The 21,041-nt window shown below is 34.6% G+C and overlaps 1 long non-coding RNA gene across 9 annotated transcripts; it reads left to right on the top strand.

Annotated features, from left to right (window-relative positions):
• Nucleotides 1-7,257: 7,257 nt before the first annotated feature.
• LOC107990773 (uncharacterized) lies at nucleotides 7,258-14,039 on the top strand. 9 transcript variants are annotated; one of them, XR_007819678.1, is made up of 8 exons: nucleotides 7,258-7,576; nucleotides 8,295-8,667; nucleotides 9,169-9,325; nucleotides 9,458-9,496; nucleotides 9,681-10,441; nucleotides 11,019-11,068; nucleotides 11,788-12,300; nucleotides 13,811-14,039. It is a non-coding gene; the product is annotated as an uncharacterized LOC107990773 (long non-coding RNA). The 9 variants fall into 9 exon arrangements; XR_007819677.1 differs by having other exon boundaries at nucleotides 9,158-9,325; XR_007819680.1 differs by lacking the exon at nucleotides 9,169-9,325 and having other exon boundaries at nucleotides 9,681-10,115; nucleotides 12,170-12,300.
• Nucleotides 14,040-21,041: the final 7,002 nt, after the last annotated feature.

Below are 21,041 nucleotides of genomic sequence, written 5' to 3'. Positions count from 1 at the left end.
CGACATAGTGATAGAGTTGTATCACGACCTAACCATTACTTGGGTTTAGCTGAAACTCAGGTTGTCATACCACATGATGGTGTTAATGATCCATTATCCTAGAAATAGGCAATGAATGATTTAGACAAGGACCAATGGGTTAAAGCCATGGACCTTGAAATGGAGTTTATGTACTTCAATTCAGTATGGGAGCTAATAGATCTACTTAATAAGGTAAAATCTATTGGGTGCAAATGGAACTATAAGAGAAAGAGCGATTCATCTGGGCTTGTACCAAAAGGGTATACGCAAAGAGAAGGGTTGACTCTGAGGAAGCGTTTTTTCCCTACTACTAGGGTTTAGGGAAACAAGCATCCAGATCTTGGAACTTCAGGTTTGATACTATGATCAAATCTTATGATTTCAACTAAAACGTTGATGAACCTTGTGTATACAAGAAAAATCAACAAAGATAAAGTAGCTTTCTTAATACTTTTGGTGGACGATATCCTCCTCATTGGAAATGATGTGAGATAGCTGATTGACGTTGAAACTTGGCTGGTAGCCGAATTCTAAATGAAAATTTTGGGAGAGGCACAATATGTTCTTGGGATCCAAATCATAAGGGATCGTAAGAACAACTTGCTAGCACTGTCTCAAGCGACCTTCATTGACAAAATGTTGGTTCGATATTCGATGCAGAATTCTAAGAATGATTTATTACCTTTCAGGGACAGGGTTCACTTGTCTAAGGAACAATGTATTAAGACACCTCGAGAAGTTGAGGATATGAGACGTATTTCCTATTCGTTAGTTGTAGACAATTTAATATATGCTATGCTTTTCACTAGGCCAGACATTTGCTATGTAGTAGGAATAGTAAGTAGGTATCAGTCCAACCCAAGGTTAAACCATTGAACGACAATTAAAATTATTCTAAAGTATCTTGGGAGAATAAGAGACTACATGCTTGTTTGTGGAGCTAAGAATTTGATCCTTACAGAATACACTGACTCTAATTTCCAAACCGATAAGGATTCTAGGAAATCCACGTTAGAATCAGTGTTTACCTTGAACGAGAGAGCTGTGGTATGAAGTAACATCAAGCAAGGATGCATTTGTAGACTCTACTATGGAGGCTAAGTACGTCAATGCTTGCGAAGCAACAAAATAAGAACTTTGGCTCAGGAAGTTGCTGCATGATTTGGAAGTTGTTCCAAACATGAACATTCATGCCCATCACTTTATATTGTCGTAACAGTGGGACAGTAGCCAATTCTAAAGAACCTCACAACCACAAATGAGGGAAACACATTGAGAGGAAGTATCACCTAATTCGTGAGGCTGTGATCATCACCAAGATAGCTTCACATCATAACATTGTAGGTCTGTTTACGAAGACTCTCACGAATAAAGTATTCGAGGGTCATCTAGAAAGTCTAGGTCTACGAGATATGTACATTAGGTAATCTAGGGCAACTGAGAGATGTATAATGGGTTTGAGGATGCCCTAGTTTATTGCATTTGTATATATAAATTTTTTGTAATATACTTGTACATTTTACCATTTCCAATGTTTAAAGATTATTTTATTATGAACATCTCATAGAGACTAGAGTTTTAGTTCAAGTGGAAGTTTATTGGGTTTAATGTCCTAAAATATGTAGATAGTAAATATAATCCATTGACCGTTATTAATAAAGTGTTAATTATTATAATTTGAATAACTGTTATTAATTATATTATTAGTTTTTTGTTAATAACTTAAATTCAATAAACTGACATCCTAAGTTGTTTGATGAGTCTTGAACAGTATGTAGAGACATAGAGGGATGAATGTTCAAGATCAACTTAAAGGGTCTATAGTATAGGGATAAGGCTGGGTACCTTATCCTGGTAACACTAAGGATACGACTCACTTTGTATTCGATACAAACACAATGATCCAACACGTTTGTGTAGGTCACATACGAGTGAGAATATCCTATGCAATGAGTTTTCATAAGACCGGACCATGAAATAGTAACCATTAGATGTAACTTTGCTAACTAGTTAGGTTTCTATTTCATTAGGATGACTTAGGTAACTTAGTCTTCATCTTGAGTGTATTATGAACTACTATTCGTAAGACAATGTCCTTTGATTTGTATAAGTGAGAGTGGCCAGATTGCCAACTTAATATGCTTACCATATATTTTTAGGACAAGACTTAGTGGGATGCTGGAAACATAATAAAACAAGATGAAATTCACTACTTCCCGACTTTAGGGTAAGTAGATAAGTATTCTTTTAAATGGTGTCTCCAGGATTTGAATAAAGGGCCCTACCTTCTCTATAGCACAAGAGGGGTTTCTGTTTATTGGTTGAACCATAAATAGGTTATTCATTAGAGGAGTACTGATATTTAAGTAACTCAAGGATAAAACGATAATTTGACCTAATTGTTGTTACAAACACTTGCGAATGACTAACTTATTGTTATTGGTCTATATCCGTGGACACATAAATATATCTACAGTGAGAAGACTTGAGTTGTGCATCTTTAGTGGAGTGTACACACAATTTTCGAAAATTGATTAATGTGGTTAATGAGTTTAGCCAATTAGTCTCAAATCGTTGGAGCTTCTGATCTTTAGGTCCATTAAGTCGTCTTCCTAGCTCATAAAAGGTGCTGAGATTTATCCGTATTTGTTGTAATTTGAAATGTTCAAATATACTTTAGGAATTAATATAATGTATGGTGATACATTAGAATATAAAGTTTATATTTTAATTAAACATTATTATATAAATTTAATTTGGGATATGATTCAAAATTAATTTTAAATTAATTTATGAGAGAATAAAATATTTGAATGGATCCATGTGAATTAGATTCATATTAAGACTATAACTTAAAATTTAATGTGTATATTACACATTAAAACTTTAGGTAATGAGAGAAATTTATATTTGAATATGATTCAAATTTGGATTAAATTAAATATAAGATATTTAATTTAGAAATTGATTAATTGGAGAATTAATTAAAAGTTTAGTTTAAATTTATTTAATTAAATTTTAAATTTAAACTATAGGTTATAGGAGAGATATTCATTTAAATATAATTTAACTAATTATTAATTAAATTAAATAATGAACGTGGGTGGTTTTTCTCATGTTTTTATTTACTCTCTAACTTCCCTCTTAGAGAGAGATATTGGTACGCAAATAGACATAATAGTTCTGCTTTTTTTTTTTTACGTACTAAGAATTCTCTCACATGAAAATTATTTCTCAAAATTTCCGTTCCAATTTTGGTTCCTCCAAAACAAAATTTCATTCTACAAGAATAGGAAGGTTTTTCAAATGGTGGTGCCTCAATTTGGCGGTGTTTGACAGATACAAAGTGGTCGAGAAGAGTAAGTGTTCTTGCCTCTTCTTCCCGTTCTCTGTATATATTTTATATAACATGCTTATCCTTATAGAAATTAGTTTATGTTATTTGCCAATGTAATGGTATTTTAAAGTTATCAATTATTTGAGTTTAAGATCTATGTCAAATCTTCTGCTGTGTAGGACTCTCATCCCTTCAATAACAAGAATTTGATTTACTGTTTCTTAAATGCTTATTAAGCTTAAAGTGTTGGTGTTATTTTTTATGTTTAAGAAAGGGAAGGATTCGGTTTACTGTTATAAATATTTGTTATAGTTAAAAGTATTCTTATGGTTTACAGAGAACATAGGAGAGGTAACATATCATATTCATCTATTCTGCCACTAAATATTTTAAAATAGTGGTTTCATCACTTAGACTAATGTAGGCTAAATCATTTAGCCTGGTTTTAATTTGTATGCCCAAACACAACTCTGATGTTTGATAATTGGCATAATGAGAAATATCTAAGTTTACTAAACTCTTTAATAAACTGATCACATTATGTTTCACAAGAGTTTGACTAATCCAAATCCTAGGTTAAATTGTAGATAATAGGAGGGTTCTATTGTGGTCAGCTTAAATACCCCAAATCTAGTTAGAACTTTTTTTAGACAAAGTTTCCTTATAGACAATTTTTTATTCTTTAAATCTTTTAATTTAATCATTCTAGAAAACATTTAAAACTAAAATTAAAATATTTTATATTTCATCTAATCTCATTGGATAAACATGTAATTTACTTATTCTAGTCTCATTAGAATTATAAATAAATATATAAAAAAATTTAACTATTAGAACTTTGAAGTAAATTTAAGTTTATTCAAGTAATATCCTATTCTCATTATGCAAGCCTGCAATATGTTTTAATCCCATTAGAAAAAAATAAATATAAACTAAAATTAAATTTATCTAAAAACAAGAACCTAATCCTATCAGGCAAGCATGCAATCTTTCCTAATATCATTATAAATATAAAGAAATCTAGAAATATAATTTAAAAATAACTTTATCTGTAACTAAACAAGATCCTAATCCTATGAGGCAATGTTCTAGGATTTTGGAAAGACGTGGTTAAAAGATCAACTCAAACTCCAAACAAGTAAAGATAATTTATAAATCTAAACTTAATTAATAAAAAAACTATCAAAACTTGGAAAAAAAAAAGTTAGGGGTTAAATCCAAGGAAATTTTGATTAGACAATCAAAATCTTTAATCAAACAATAAACAATTCTAATTGTACACGTTTTTTCTTTTTCTTTTCTTTTTTTTCCTTATGAAATCATGAATAGTATACGAAGAAAGCGAGTAAATCTTTTTTCATTTGGGTTTTCTACAAAATATGGGCAAATGACAACCCTTTCTCTCGATTATCAATAGTAAAAGTGGGAATGTCTATTTTTAGTCTCGATCTTTGAGTCATTGAATGTATCACAAAATTACAATTAAAGTCACACCCACAACTAACTGGTGCAAGAAACTAATTGTCCGTTTGGTAACGTTTCTATTCTCTATTTCTTGTTTCTTGTTTCTTGTTTCCTATTTTTTATTTTTTTAGAACGATAAACAGTAATGCGTTTGATAACTGTTTCTATTTTCTTCTAGATTTATTTTTTATTTTTCACATCTACTTCAATTAAACATTAAACAAAAATATAGGTCTATCATAAAAAATAAAATTATCAAAAGTTTATTCATTTAATACGAAAAAGTATCAATGCACGAATAAAAATAATAACATAAACATAAAATTGTATTTATCCTTCAAATGTTGCCAAATTTGATTGGCAATATCATCTCTCACTCAGGTCATTTCTCTTAGATGATGTCGACTCACTTCTTAATCCATCAATTTCAACAACCTCGTCGTTATTTCATGATATCTAGAATTTAATATTAATTTTAAAATAAGTTATTATGTCTTCAATATTCAGAATTGAAAGAAACAAAACAAAAATTAACCTTTTAACTCTACTACCTATGATACTTTAGAGAAAAACCAACAACGAAAAACCAGATTCGCACAAAGAGAAAGACGAAAACTATGGATCCGACGAAGAGTAACAATCAGGCAAAAACTATGGATCTGATGAAGAGGAATAGTCCAGTGAAGAGGAAGAGTTTGGGTTGTCGACGAAGACGATGAGAGGTGAATAGGAAGATGGTGTGCAGAGGAAAACGATAAATGAAAGAGAAAGAGAATGATTACTTGGGAAAAATGATGGAGATAAAGAAGAAAAGAAAACCAATAAAAATAATTAAAAAAAAAGAAAAGGAAACAAAAAAATAATTGAGAAAAATGAAAAGAAAACGAATAAAAATAATTGAAAAAAAGAAAATGAACCAATAAAGATAATTGAGAAAAAGAAAAAGAAAACCAATAAAAATAACTGAGAAACAGGAAAATGAAACCAATAAAAATAATTGAGAAAAAGGAAAAGAAATGAAATAAAAATAATTGAGAAAAATGAAAAGGAAACCAAAAAAATAATTGATTGAAAGGAAAAGGAAACCAATAAAAATAATTGAGAAAAAGAAAAAAACAATAAAAAAATTGAAAAATGAAAGGAAACAAATAAAAATAATTGAAAAAAGGAAACAAATAGAAATAAATTGAGAAAAAGGAAACCAATAGAAGTAATTGAGAAACCGAACAGAGGAAACTACTTTGTTTTCCAATAATTTCTTATAAAATGAGAAACATTTCTATTTTTTTTTTAGAACGAGAAACAAGGAACGTTATCAAACACCTTCATTTCTTAAAAAATAGAAACAGAAACAAGAACGTTACCAAACGGCCCCTAATTAACCTCAATTAATGAACAAAAATTGCATCAAGATTAATACTAAACTTATCAAATGCATTTTGATCTTAGTAGTTTCCTTGCATTTTTTATGTTTGCATTAAGATGTAGGTTTCAATGTTATGACATTCAAAAGCAATGAAAGTCTCTATTTAGCGAAAGATTAAGTAATTGAATTCAAATTAGATTATGCATGAAAAGATTAAAAGTAAAGACATGTTTAACTAAAATCAATTAAAGAATCACAAATTGTCGATAGTGATTTAAAAATTATCCTTAGTACAATTAAAATGTAAATCAAGTTTCATGCTCTAATGATTGATTAAGTCATTCAAAAAATAATTCATGCAAAAACAAGATTAAAATTTAATTAAAAAATAAAATTAAATACAATCAAAACATCGATTCTTAAAGGACGATCAAACTAAAAACGTATTTCCCAAGAGGTAACTTTTAGTTTTTGATTGATCTTAGTGTAGGATCAAAAGGAAAGTTCAAAACAAAATGCATCTCAAATGAAAGACAAAAATTTTATTGTTGATTTTAAAGAGAAAATTACAAAAGAAAAAAAATGATTGATGATTTTAGAGAGAAAATCACGAATGGGAATGCACTAACTATTTGGGAATTGAATTGGGTGAAGAATTATCACTACTACGAAAACACTCTCTTGACATTTTTTAATAACAGTTACGACTTATTATTCTTGATAGTTTTTTGTAATCGTCATTGAAGCCAATGTTAAGAAAGTCAAAGTTCATTATAGTTAATAAACGTCGAGAATAGTAAACGTTAATGTTTTATAAAACGTATATAAGAGCTTATGAAAGTTAACAACCGTTAAGAATAGAGTATTCATGATATTTAAAAATAAGGTTCTTGACACCACTAGAAGAAATCTCGCCTTTAATATCGGTTGGAAACAATGAGAATGGAGATTTATTGTCGATTTAAAATCCATATTAAACATTTGCCCTTTTGAAAAGCGACATTAAAGCTATAATTATTTTTTTACTTTTGAAAAAAATTAAGTATTTCTCTCCCTTACTTTACCGTTTACCCTTTCTCATGCCACACTATTCTTCTCTCTTTTGTCAGTTTATTTCCTTGAGCAGTCGTCGCCACCACCATCACTGTCGTCCACTCGTGTCCAGCTAATGCCCGTTTGTCGTCGAATAGTCTTTTGGGCTAGTTTTTTTCTTTGACCGTCGTTGTGCTCGCCACCACTGTTGGGCAAGTTTTTTTTTTCTTGGGGCTGCTCTTCTTTCTTCGATTCTATGATTATCAATGTTTGTTACTTTACTAATTATCCATCAACTGATGTTGGGAGCACCCGACAATGCCCTCGCACGGAAACTTCTATTTTATCCTTTGGAGGTATTTCGGTCTCCCTATCCAACCCCTCTTTTTTTTTTTTTTTATTTCTCATCGTTACTCTCGACTTCAACCCGTCAACAGTTGATATCGAGACCAACCTTTTCATTTAACCATGGTTTGTTGTGTTTACTCTAGTTTTTAATGCCCACAACATGTTTGATGAAATGACTGAATGTTAACATTGATTTTTCTTTTGGGCCGTTGGTCGTTGATAACAGTTCACTAGTCAGATTGTTTGAAATTTTAGCTTGTTGGTTGATTACTGAATATTTTTCTATCAAATGGGGTGATACTAAAAAAGATGTAGAACTTGAGTTTGATTGAACACATGCCTCCATGTTTTATTCGAGCCAATGTGTAGGAAATGGCAAGGCCTCTTTTGGGGTTCTTGAAGCTTTTGACCTTATAACTTTTTTGGAATTTTTTGGTTTACTCTTTGTTGTTGGCTGCCAGTATCATCAGGCGTTAGTCTTTATTAATCCTGTTAAAGTGTATATGTTTGATTCAGTCTTAGTTAATTTATATATTGTGAGATGAGTGTTGGAATTCAAAGGTTTGAGTATGTGTATAACTTGTGAAATTACCAAGACTCTGTTCTTGGAAATGAAACTAAAAACACAGCTCACTATTCATATAAATCTTAAACTCATTTATAAATTATGATAAAAGACAGACAAAAAGTCCAATGCATCTCATCGCATTGTCAATACAAATTCAGGTAATATTGAGCATTGATCGAGGAAGCCCAACAATTAATCCGTATAACTATTCCCAAGGAGGGCCAAAATGAAGCAAATTGGAAAAAGGAAAAAAAAAAAAAAAAAAGGATCAAGGCAACAGTGGCTGTTTCAGAGTGGATCATCTGGGCACTCATAAACTTGTTTGTGAAGTACATCTTCAAGACATATGGCTTTAGAAACTGGAATAATCTTGGTGGCTTGATTGGATGAGGAATCACCATCTCCATTGACTAATCTAACTCAATTATACTCTTGATGGGAAACGGCTGCTTGTGGTTGTTGGAAGAACACACCTATCACCTACACAACAGACAACTCTATTAGAGATGGACAAATTGAAATGTTAAATAGGTATCAATTATTTAACCATGTTATATTTTACAAACATGTGGACGAACTTTTTACTTAACAAGGGAAACCATGTGAATTAAAAAAATGTGCTTGTTGTTGAATAATTAGTGGAGTAAATTTGAGGTACTTACCTCTGAATATTAAAAGTTAGTCCACCACACTACTGAAGAATTTCTTCGGACTTTGTGAGATAATGTAAGTAGAAAAAATTGTTGTTTTTTGTTTTTGAAGTTAAGTCCATGTAAAGCAATATCTTAACTTGTGCTTGTTTAGTTAGAATTTAGAAATGGTTGGATTAACTAAGAGGTTGTAAATGACTAAACATACTTTAAAACTTGGTCGTTAACTTTAACAACATATTTCAACTCTATCATTTTGTTTATTATAAAGTCTAGTTGTCTCCATACAGGAAATAGTTTATTTCATTCTTAGATAATTAGTCTACCATTTATTTCTTAGTTGGTTATCGATTGCCATTGAGCTTGAATAGGTTGATAATAGGGACTCATAGAGCCTAGGATCGCACCGGCGCAAGGTGCTAAGTTATGTGATTCGAAACTTTAGAATCGGTGCTAACAGAGTTATCTTTGCTATGCCTGGGGTTGATGGTACTGATTATACTATGAGGATATTAAATTCTGACAGTAGTGAACTGGAGGTAATTCATTGTTCATTTCATAAACAATTATCTGTGGCTGTTATTGTATGTCTATAAATTATATATGAGTCTGAATTTCTTTTGCGCTTGTATGTTATAAATGTGTGGTAATGGAGTGCGATGCTTTGCCAGATTTATTGTGGAGCTTGAGAATTTGCAGGGAAGGCATAGGTATGTCTTCTTTCAGTTCATCTCTTCATACTTTCTTGTGAACTGCAACCTATTATGGCTAAGCTAATTAAATTATGAGATACCTTAGATCTTTTATTTATGCATTAGAATTTCTGAGCGCAGTATTATTGTTCATTAACTCGCAGCTTCACTTTTCATACTAGCGCTGATCTAATTATTGCAGTAACTTCAAGATCCTAAAAGAGAAGAAATTTTGGGAGAGAAATCAAAGTAACTGCAATTGCCGTATGTACTCTATTGTTGTCGGTAGTTTTATTTTAGAAGGTTGTACTGATGTATTTTCGCTTACAGTGAGAGTGTTTTAGATTATCTTCATTTGACTGGCCAGATGTGAATATAAATTTTCGTGATTTAACTGAAATCCCTATCCAAAGTCCCATAATCTCTCTTATTGTAGGCAGTGAAGGGAAGGCATTGAAAGGCAACAGGTGCATGTCACCCTTTCGACTCATTTAAATTATTGTTTCAACCATATGTGCGTTATTGTTTTATTGTTGTTCTATATATACTTTTTTCTTTTGGAGAACAGATAAATGTTGAAATCCGATTTTCATGTGACTGCTATAAGGCCTCCCACAGTTCCAGCCAACTCTTGCAAGTTTGCTTTCTTTTGAATCTCATAAAATATTAGTTCTTGAGATTTTCCTTGATTTTTTACTCGACAATTTTCATCTGCTATTCACTTTGCATTACTGGGTTAAACTTTTTCATGTGATTCTTAAACTTCTTTATGTGTGATTGTTCATTTCTTACTTGGGATCTATTTCCTGTAGTTCCACTCTATTATAAAAAAAAACATGACCAATTTTGATCCCTTGGGATTTGATATAATGAAAAATATATTTGTTCAAACACACTCATCTCTGAATATATCCAAAGGCAGTCATATTCAAACCAACTGGAGCAAACTAATCCCATACAATGGTAACTTCACATAACTTTCCAATCTTCCTACTCAATTTTGGATTCTGATATTTACTAGTTATTTTTTTAGCTAATTCAGTGAAAGCCCCAATCCATTTTGACTTTGGTATGGAATAAATAATCTCACGCTTCTTCCAGATTTTAGTTTTTGTATATTTCAATAACAAAGGGTAGTTTAGCTTCTTCTTTTTTTTTTTTTTTTTTTTTTTTTTTTTTTTTTTTTAAATGACATTAGAGATACTTGTGGTGATTTTAGAGGAAAGAATCGAACTAATTTTTGGCCATATCTATATCTTCTTACCTTATGAAGGTTGGTAAGAGAGTAAAATGCCAACAAATTTAATTTTATATGGTAAAACAAGTACATTGACTAATACGCATGAGTCAGCAATGCTGTGTTGGTACTTCATATTCTATCATCTGCAAGTGACATTGGTACTTCGGCCATCACAACTCAATTTTCTGAATTTTAAAGTAGTTTCAGTTTTAATATTGTATTCTCTTTCTATTATTGATTTGGTTGTACATTTGGCTTAATGTTAAATCAAGCAAATCACAAATGGCAAATAACGTGTAGGAAATTGATGGTTCAAGTTCAACCTTCAGTCAACTTTTTGGAATTCAAAGGTATTACACAAAAAAAAAAAAAATTATCTTACCATGTTTCTTAATTTCTCAATTTGAAAATTTTCATACCAAACGCCAATATGAGAAGCTAAGAGATCGTGTAGATAGCCAGGATCGGGTAGAAAGGTAAGCAATCGTTGAAGGTTGAAAAATGAAAAAGTAAGTTTCTGTAGGTGTCCTTGGTGTGAAATTATTGATATTTCTTGTGTTACTGATATTTTCCTTAATGGAATTCAGGAGTGAATGAGAGTCATTTGAAGTAAACTTTAAAATTAATTTTTTTTCCCATGCACACCTCAATGGAAAAGGACCAAATATTTCCTCAAAGCTACATGGTGATGGGCTTTTCCCTCCCACTCCACAAACTATAGGAGGTCATAAAGGTCTATATGGTCAAACTCTTTGGTAGTCTGTATACTAGATAAAATGTAATATAAAAATCTAATCTTATGCATCTCTACTTACTGGTCTGTAATGTGAATAAGTTGGTGGAATGACGAACCATCCCTTCATTTGGTGCCCTTCCATTATGGCTCTTTGGTGTAATTTTTTCTAACTTTTAGCTTGACAAGGCAAATGTGTGTTTCTAGACAGATCTTTGCTTATCTATATAAAATGAGGTCTGTGCTATTAATAATGTAGGAAAGAAGTTGCATTATGTTAGAGATAGATATTTACAGAACATAGGGAAGGTTAGCGCTAACCATTGAAATATTTAGTGCATTGAAGTTCACTACAAGAAAATGGAGCATTTCCGACGCCAAAAAAGACGTCGGCATAAAGAACATCGGGAATAAGGGTTTTTTCGACGCCATGAACACCGCGTCGGGAGAAGCTTCGGGAAAACACTCTTTCCCGACGCATCAAGAAGGCGTCAGCCAGTAGCCCTCGGGAAAAGGGCAAATTAATTTTTAAAAACAAACTATTCCCGACGCCGTGCACAGTGCGTCGGGAACGACGTCAGGAATAGGAGTTTTTCCCGACGCGTTACGGAGTGTCGGGAACACTGTTTAATGAGCGTCGGGAATGCCCCTTTTCCCGACGCCACAACACTGTGTTGGGAAATTCCCTTTTTAATCGTTTCAGTTCTATATTTTATAGAACCGAAACCGAGAGGGGATAAGAGAGGAGATTGCTGTCAAAGCTGAAAGGGGAAAAGAGAGATTAAAGCATTTTCGTTGCCGTTCCGCCACGGTCCCTCGCCACCGTTCCGCCGCCGTCTGTCACTTTAGGTATGTGGAAAATTAAAATTTATTTAGTTTAAATTTATGTTTTAGGGTTTTTTTTAGGAAAATTGTTTTAGGATTTTCTTTTGGAATAGATTTTTGTTTGTTAAATGTATTTTTGTATAGAATGTGTGTAATTTGTGGTTGAATTGAAATTTTAATAGTTTAGGGTTTAGGGTTATTTAGAAAATTGAATTGAGGGGGGAGTTTATAGTTAAATGAAAATTGAATGAGGGTTGAATTGGGGGGAGGGGGGTTTATAGTTAAATTTGGAGGGGGGGAGGGTTATAGTTGAATTGAAAAATTTCGGGGGGGGGGGGGGGGGGGGAAGGGGAGAGATTTATACCTAAATTGAAAATTGAATTGGGGGGAGGGAGGTTTAAGTTAAATTGAAAATTGAAATTGGAGGGGGGGGGGAGGGGAAGTTATGGTTGCATTCAAATTTGTAGGGAGTTATGGTTAATTTGAATGAGGGGTTATGGTTACATTCAAATTTGAAGGGGGGTTTATGTTTTGAATTGAAAATGTAATATGTGTGTTAAGATTTGTTTTGGCTATCCTGCAGTTATGGTAGCCTGTTTGTGTTGAATATTTTTATTGTTGATTTGAGATGGCTATCCTGCAGTTATGGTATTCTTTTTTGTTTTGAATTTGCTGGTTTCAAGAAGTGGTAGTAGGATAGTTTGAAGTATTTTGTTGTTAATAATTAGGTTGTGTTGGTTATCCTGCAGTTATGGTAGCCTCTGTAGTTTGGAGGGGTTTGTAGGATGCGAAGATTTTGAAGTATTTTGTTGTTAATAATTAGGTTGTGTTGTGTTGGCTATCTTGCAATTATGGTAGCCTCTATAGTTTGAAGTTAGTTATTGAAAAATAGTGAAAATTCAGGGGAGTAAGTTATGGATGTGAGAGAGTGAGAGAGATATGTTTCTAATCCAACCTATTTATGTTTTAGGGACTTAAACGATGGATAAGGGTTGGATGAAACTTAGAAATAAGTTATCCCTTGAGTATAGACATGAAGTGACCAAATTTTTAGAATTTGTCAAGTTTCACGTTGATGCCTACGGACGATTAAGGTGTCCATGCAAGAGATGTTTGAATTTAAATTAGAGCTCATTAGAGGGTGTGGAACGACATCTGCTGACTATAAGAATATCCCCCTACTACACAGAATGGGTGTATCATGGAGAGTCATTAAGCTATAGAGGTACAGAAAACTTTGAGGAAGGAACTAGTAGTAATCCTTTTAATGAAGGAACTAGTAGTAGACAATTTAATGAAGAAGGTGATATCTTTGGTATGCTAAATGATTTACAAGCCCCTATTGAACATGAAGAGGAAATAGAGGAATTTCGTTTGGAAGATGAAATGCCGATGAATGTTGGGGTAAATATAGATGAAGATAGAACAGATAAATGATTTGTTTTGATAATATTTGTAGAATGCCTCATTTTTTTTCAAAGTTGTCTTGTTAGAATTCTAAACATTAAATGATTTGTTTTGATAATTTTTGTAGAATGACCGAAGTTATATCGGATTGAAAGCTAAGCGGTTGTGTAGATAGGCAGACGATCGTTGAATGTTGAAGACTGAGAAGACGTTTAGGATTTCATATTTAAGTCTTGTATTAGGATCTTGTTTCATGTATTGTTGATTCGTATATATAAACACAATATTAAAATTTCATTTTGTGTAAATGTAAAAGACAAATATTATAGTTTCTAAAATAATATTAATTTTATTGATTCGTTGGCGTTAGAAAAAAATATTTATCTACACGAACCCAATGTTAGCTTATAAAAAATGGACAATACTGCAACAATTAAATAAAAATAAATTTGTAAAAATAGACTAAAAAACAATGCTTAATGTCGATTTTGAACTATCATTATTGGGAATTTATAGTGTCAGTTATAAATCGGCATTGTTGTCCTCTTTAATGTTGGTTTTAAATCGATATCAATAGCTAACTGACGTTAAAAAGCTTCAATAACACTATCAAAGATGTCGGTTCAAAATCAACATTAATGGCTTTTAATGTCATTTTTAAATTGACATTAAATCCCAATTGACGTTAAAAGCCAGATTTCTTCTAATGCACGTATATAAACATTAAGAGTGTAGGTGTTCATGATATTTAAAAAATGTCAAGAATGTACTTGCTTATGATATTGAAAAACCATCAAGAATGTACTTGTTTATAATATTTTAAAAATGTTAGAGAATGAACTTTTAAGACATTTTAAACTGTAAGGCCTATTTTAGATTTTTTTTTTAAATTTATAATTCAATTATTTTTTTTCCTATATTATGCTCACATAGGCGTTGTATAGTGGTTCAACAATAGTTCCATAAGTATATATGGACGACCATATTTATATAAATATTTTAGAACTTTGTATATATATATATATATATATTTCAAAACTTTACATATGATTATTAGAGATATGCAACAGAAGTAACTTCAGTTATGTGAAGGGTAGAGAGCACTAGAAGTAGACAAAATACACAACACAAAAACGTTTGTTAACCCAGTTCCATGAATGTGCATCTACATCTGGGGGGCACTTAGCCCAGGATAGAAGATTGTATTAATCACAAATGCAATGACAGTTGAATACATAGTTATGACTGAGGGAACAGCACGTTGGTCGTTTGTTACTGTACTGTTCTAGGACTGTTTAAAACAGAACTTAATTATGAACTAACATAATGAGACCACTTAATCCGACGGAGGAGGAGTAGACCCGGAGGCTGCACGCCTGAGATCAATAAGTACAACATCCAATACAGTACGCCAATCAGTTAGCTCACTTATTTGACGGGACGAGAGCGAGATTCGACAATCAATGCTTGCAGCAAATGATTGGCAAGTGACACAGAGAGAGTCAGATAATGGCCAAGAGAAGGATGCGTAGCAGAAGTAGTACTGGTACCGCCTGGTGCATTGTCAAAGTTAGCATCAACATCAGGAATGTGAGACCCTTGAAACAGGCACATACTGAGCGGTATAACCTGAGGCGCTGTGCCAATAGTATCCAGAGGAGTCAAAATGATGGACTGTTGAGCCAGAAGGAATCCACTTAGAATTCGTGGGAAGCATATTGGAATATGAATGGCAAAAGTATCAACGTGACGCAGAAGATGGTTGAAGATGAATTCACCAACATTCACCTTTACTCCAGTGCCCACAAGGTAGATAAAGTGACCCAAGGAAGTCAAAATTGTGGAGGCATGCGTAGAAGGAATCCAGTTTGAAATCCTGATTCGATGAAGAATTGAATATTTAACTGTCAAGGAAGTAACTGGTAACTGTCCATCGACTGGCCACACGGGGACTATTCCACCGGTAAGTTCTTCAGCCAGACATTCAGGAGTAGGGTACGAAACAGCATAGTCAGCAGGCAGAGAGAGACCCAGATAGGTATTAAGTAATTCAAGAGACACGTTAAAGCAGATACCACAAATATGTACCTTTTGATACTTGTCAGCACTCGGATCATTGAAGTCTGAAGGTAGATTCACAATCAGCTCTCGCATGAGTCACGGATAAGATGGACCAACCTCAGAGACAGTACGAATAAGCCCCGCATTGCGTATCAAATCAAGAATGGCAGGACAGGAGTTGTACTGATCAGCAATATTAGCCTCGTCTGCAATTCACCGCTTTACCACATATTTCCATTTATGAGCGCCTTCCTCAGAGTGAAAAGATATATCATCAATTGGTACGGACTACACATTAAGAGGCACCTTCCGTCGTCCAACCTTGGTGGAGACAACTTGCTGTCCTTTAGCAGCGGGGCGTTAAAGGCCAGAGGAGGATGCTACATGCCCTGGTGGAGACACAGGAATCGAGAACTCACCCGGTCCTTCAGATGACTTAGGAATCGACGACTCACTTGGATCTTTAGTTGATTTGTGATCAAATGGGTGCTTTGCATGAGATGCACTAAGGTCCTCAGTAGATGTCGACGTGACTTCAAACTCTGTCTTTTCTTCCGTTCCAGGAACATAATCTTCATCTTCAGAGTCATCATCATCTTCTGCAATAGAGGGAAGAGAAGTTTGGGGAGTGGCCTGGAATGACGGAGCAGCACAGTACTTATCATGGTCACTAGTTTAGGGTGGAGCCTCCGTAGGAGACGAAACTTCTTTTGATTGTGGTTTTGCAGGAGAAGGGGTTTGATTGGTACGAACTCCTCTCGTTCGATGAAGACGAGTAGATAAGACAACATTGTCCTCACTGTCTGATGAGTCAGAGTCTAATACCACAGTTTCCGAAAACCCTAGGTTCAGGCCTTGAGAACGACTTTGGCACAGACAAAGATACAGATGGGCGAACACTCCGGGGTGATGAAAACTTGGGAACTTCTTTCTTAACCGTAATTAGAGACAGGGGATTCGCCGATCGCTCTGCATGGGAGCTGCGCTTAGGACTAGGAACCGCACTGTTGTCACCAGTTGAAATTGACTTGCAAACTTTCTTATACGAATGCTTAGTCGGAATTCCTTTCTACAGTTTGCCCTATGAAGAAGTTGCCAACTTTGGAGGGGAGGGATCCATGGATTTTGAAACACAGAAAGCCAAAGAGTTATTGGAAGAAGAAATACCAGATGGATAGTTCTTGAATCGAGTGGCAACCATGTGAGTAAACAATCATTAATATAGGCAGGCCGACTGAAAATCTGTAGAGATGAATCCCAATTGACCAGAGAGAATCCAGGAATATCAAGAGATATATAGTTGACTGCACGGAACCCCATGTAATTTAATTTCGAAGCTTGAGGGGCAGGTAACCTAAATGGGCTTAATATACCATACGAGGCCCAAAATAAACTTTTGTGAGAGTATGAAGGCCCCCGTCGCGCTAATTGTCATACAGGCCGTTGACAGACTTCAACACTGGCCCTTAAACCTTCAAATGTTGCCACATCCAGGGGCTTAGTAAATATATCAGCTAGCTGAAAAGCACTTTGAACATGTTCTAAACTGATAATATTGGCTTTGACTAACTCCCGAATAAAATGATGCTGGATATCTATGTGCTTTGTTCGACTATGTTGAACTGGATTTTTGGAGATACTTATTGCACTTAGATTATCACAGTAGATAATCATGGATGATTGGGTTATCCCATACTAATCAAGCATTTGTTTCATCCATAAAAGTTGGGAACAGCTACTCCCTGCAGCTATGTATTCGACTTCAGCTGTTAAGAGTGAAACACTGTTTTGTTTCTTGCTAAACCAGGCTGCTACATTATTCCCTAAGAAGAAACACCCTCCAGATGTGCTCTTTCGATCATCCAAACTAGTCTGCATCACAATAGCCAACAAGAGTACCAATTGTATCATAAGTATACCAAAGACCATAATTGAATGTACCTGATACATATTTCAGTATGCATTTAGCATTATGAAGATGTGACGTTCGAGGGTCAGCCTGATACCGAGCACATACGCCTACTGCAAAAGCTATATCCGGTCTGGTGGCTGTGAGGTAGAGCAAACTCCAAATTATATTGCGGTACAGATTTGTATCAACTTTTTCTCCAGTTAAGTCCTTGGTCATTTTCAGATGTGTAGCAGCGGGTGTTCTTTTAGGTTTGGCCTTATCCATTCCAAACTTGGATATGAGGTTCTTTGCATATTTTTCTTAAGAGAAGAAGATCCCTGTTTTTTCTGGCTTAATCTGAAAACCCAGGAAGAAGGATAGTTCTCCAATCATTCTCATTTCGAATTCTCCCTTCATCTGATCAACAAACTGTGATTTGTACAATCAGAAATTCAGTACCTTGATGATACATAAACATTGTTTGATATGCGCTACCTTTTCGATATCCTTGTTGTAACAGATATGTGGACAGTTTCTCATACCATGCTCTAGGAGCTTGTTTGAGTCCATAGAGCAACTTTCAAAGCTTGTACACATGATCATGATGCACCGGATCAACAAACCCTTTTGGCTGGGCCACATATACTTCTTCAGGTAAGTACCCATCTAGAAAAGCACTCTTCACATCCATTTGAAACAGTCAACTTTCCAAAACACGCATAACTCAGCAACAGTCAGATTGCTTCTAACCTGGCTACCAGGGCAAAAGTCTCTCCAAAATCCAAACCTTCTATTTGAGAATACCCTTGAGCAACCAATCTAGCTTTATTACAAATAACTCTTCCTTGTTCATCTGTTTTGTTCTTGAAGATCCATTTGGTACCAATTATGTTAGCATGAGGTGGCTTTGGCACCAGATCCCATACTCGATTTCTTTCAAATTGTAATAGTTCATCCTGCATAGCCAAAATCCAGTGTTTATCTGTAAGCGCTGCCGTGACAGTGGTGGGCTCTAAGGTAGATTTGTAGCATACATTGACAACCATTTTAGCATAATCTCTCCTCTCCTTCTTTCGAGTTATGATTCCACTGTGAACATCTCCGATAATGGAGCTAGATGGGTGATTTTTGGCTATATGTGTAGGTGGCATAAGTTTCTGCTTTGATGAATCAGTTGAATTAGCAGTCCACTCTAAAGCGTGCTAACTTGCAGGTGCTGTTGCTTCACCTTCACATGTTTCAGAATGGTTAACTGATGTTGAAGCTATTGACATATCAATTCTGTTTGTGTCGGGATGAGGGGGTAAGTAATTCATTTCTTCAGTGAGGGACGTCAGTTCTGACTCTGCATTTGAAGTTTTCTGAGAGAGGGAATCTTAGAAAACCCTATCTTCTTCATCAAGATTTCTTTTAGGTGCCTTTCCAAGATCATCAATGATGACATTAACGCATTCCATAACTGTTTTCGTACGCTGGTTGTAGACCCTATAGGCTCAACTGTTAGTAGAGTATCCAAGGAATATTCCTTGATCTGACTTTGAGTCCTACTTTCTGCGATGATTCCTATCACTTAAAATAAAGCATGTACTGCCAAAAATGTGAAAGTACTTCACATTAGGTTTTCTTCCTTTCCAGAGTTCATAAGAGGTAGTAGTGGTCCGTGGACGAAGGATGGCCCTGTTGTGTATATGACAAGCAATGTTTAGAGCTTCAGCTAAAAAATGAATAGGCAGTTGCTTTGCATGGATCATTACTCGGGCCATTTCCTGTAAGGTTCGTTTCCTTCTCTCAACAACTCCATTTTGCTAGGGCGTCAATGGAGCAGAAAACTCATGAGAGATACCTTCATTCTCGCAGAACTCAGTAAAGTACTTATTTTCAAATACACGACCATGATCACTTCGTATACGGCCAATACCAGTATTTATTTCTCTTTGACGTTGAGTGAACAAGGTTTGACATGCCTTAAAGGTTTCAGATTTATCAAGAATAAATTTTACCCAGGTATAGCGAGAAAAGTAGTCTACGCACACTAATGCATACCTTCTTCCTCCCAAACTTTCTGTTTGCATGAGCCCCATAAGGTTTATATGAAGGAGTTCTAGAGTGTAAGATGTCGAAGGGAGGCTTACAGACTTATGTGTCGACTTGACTTGCTTACCAGCAGGACACTCTGAGCAACTTTCCAATGAGGAGAATGTGAGGGTGGGAAGACCGATAATGGCATTAGCTTTGGTGACTTAGGAAATAGTAGTTCCATTAATATGTCCTAGTCATTTGTGCCATAGACTAGCTTCTTCCACTTTTGATAGATTGCATAGATTAACCTCCACATCCCAGTGATAACAGTTGTCCGACAACCTTGTTCCGCTGAGAAACACCTTGGTTTGACTATCCATCACATTACATCTGTCCTTACTGAAGCTGACTTGATATCCTTGATCACACAATTGACTGATGCTGATTAGATTTGCGGACATCCCCTATACTAGTCGAACATCAAGCAGAAAGGGTAGGTCGGGACGATTAATCATTCTTTTTCCAATGATTTTACCTTTCCCTTCATCTCCAAACACTACTGATCTAGCTTTGCATTCACTGAGTTCTGAAAAGAAATCTGCATTACCTGTCATATGCCTGGAACAACCACTATCAAAGTACCAGTCAGCCTGTTCGGGGTTTTCACAGGTAGGCTAGTATGTTCAGTAACTCTAACCTTTTTATTATCTGTAGAACTGTTCTGAGTGATACCCTCTTGGATAAAAACTGTTGTTCTAACAGGTGCGCCCCTTTCTACAAAATTGAGGCCTCTTTTGTCATCAACTCTCATTCCTTGGCCAAGCAAGTCATCTAGTTTTAGAGTCCCATTTGTCAATATCTTTACAGATTTGAGAAGCTCTTCAAGTTGATGTTTGGTTTCCGTTAATTCTTCTTTTAGAGTCAATATAGATGATAGAAAACTTTGATTTTCTTCCACTAAACCTTGAATTCGTTCTTGTTGTTGTAAGATAATTTCTTGACCTTTCGTCATCTTTCTTTCCATTAAACCATCGGTTAAGCACTTATTTATCGTCGGTTCCGACAGGTCAGATGTTTGGGTGTTTACTTTTGTAGCTTCTTCGTCATTCATGGTGCTAATACTAATCAGGGCCATTCCAACTTCTTTATCATCACTTTCGGAATAGTCTTCTTAATCAGAGAAGGTAGCTACCAGACCTTTTTTCTTACGTTTAAGATAGGTTGCACACTCAGATTGAATATGACCAAATCCTTCACACTCATGACACCTGATTCCTATGCAATATTTCTCAGGTCTTGCGACGCCAATTCCCTTTTCTCGTTCGTGATCCTTCTTTCGGTAGAGCCTAGATGAAGAAGAGTTTGATATCCTGGGCTGAATTATTGT

This window comes from Cucumis melo, chromosome 3 (genome assembly GCF_025177605.1).
Source record: "Cucumis melo cultivar AY chromosome 3, USDA_Cmelo_AY_1.0, whole genome shotgun sequence".
Taxonomy (NCBI): Eukaryota; Viridiplantae; Streptophyta; class Magnoliopsida; order Cucurbitales; family Cucurbitaceae; genus Cucumis; species Cucumis melo.
Note: the sequence above shows the minus strand (reverse complement) of the source record. Positions and strands in the feature narration are given on the sequence as shown.